Here is a 1,488-nt window from a genome sequence, read left to right on the forward strand (position 1 = left end):
CGTCTTGTTAAAATACGTGCCAGTTGCAAAAGCATCTAATAGGTTTATGATAAAAGAGATGCTTGCGTTTGAAAGATACTCTCTTAATCTCATGTGTAATCAGATTTAGTGTAAAGTTAGTGTCTTGCGAGTATTTTGTGAATGTGAGCGTCTCTTTTATCATAAACCCTTTTGACGCGTGTGCCGCAGGCACATATTTTGACATGACGCATGATGCACATGACACAACGAACAAATATTTTAAATTCGCAGCCCTCAGAAGAGTTCACCGGCGACCACTGCTGAAGAGGAAAGTGTCCTGTCACTAGTCAGAGTGCATTTGGTGTGTTTAAGGACTTAACATATGTTATTCAGTTGGGTTGGTTTGCTTAATTCTCACCATAAGCAAACTGCTCCAGAGTTCGTTTTTAAGTTAGCCAAGTGTGTGACCATACATGCCATTTTTCCCAGACACGTCCTGGCCAGGATTTTAGGTGAATCCTCAGGAGGTCCCATTGGTTGACCGCATACGTCATCAAGGTTTAATATTTCAGGTTCTATTTAAAAAAAGACATTACATTTCAAGGTAAGAATAAAACTACAATGATTGTATGTCTAAAGAGAAATAAAACTTTATTTTTATAATATTTTAAACTGAGTTGAGTGAGAACCCCAATGCATGCGGTCGACAAATTTGACTCTGGAAGGCAGACCCGAAATCCTGGCCAGAACGTGTCTGGGGAAAATGGCACATAGTGCAAAAATTTGAATTAAAACAGAGAAACCTGAGCAAACATTTTAGCAGATTGCTATCCTCAGTGCCCACCCAATAAATAAATTGTGTACTTTCTAGACCTTTTTAGTCTTTTTGGATTCAGTGTGCGGTCAGCCATTTTTTCTACCTCATTCTACATAACCTTCTTGGTTCTACGCACCTGAAGAAACATATAGTAAATTAAGAGCGCAACAATTTTCTCTACATCATATTTATTTTATGAATATTTTTTTGTAGTGGAGGGCAATTGGCGCATTCACAATCACATAGGCCTAAATAAACTACCGTAAACCATGGGAGAAAACATGTTAGTTGCGAAGACAGGTGTAACACCTCTCTTGCATTTAAAAAAAAATAATACTTGGCTCAGGTATCTTAGTATTTTAAATAAATATGCTAAATAAATATATTATATATACATATTAAATAGAATATGTAGTTAAAATTACATAAACAATAACGAACAAAGGAAAGCTGGAATGCAATGAGCTGTGTTTTGTCCTACGTGCCTCTAGTCAACAACGGTCACTTCCGGTCCGCATAATCGGACCCTTCGTTTGCTTACGCTTTTTCTACGAACTAAAATGTATGTTCTTTCTAATAACAAAAAAACGTACACACTTTAAATGCACCGCATGCAATGCAGCATGTTTTTTTTATACATTATTCGAGAAAAATTGAGTTAAAACGCTCTTATGCGTTTCCACAGTTTGACCCTGTCACCCGGATGTTAT

Source organism: Paramisgurnus dabryanus, chromosome 15, assembly GCF_030506205.2.
Source record: "Paramisgurnus dabryanus chromosome 15, PD_genome_1.1, whole genome shotgun sequence".
NCBI lineage: Eukaryota > Metazoa > Chordata > Actinopteri > Cypriniformes > Cobitidae > Paramisgurnus > Paramisgurnus dabryanus.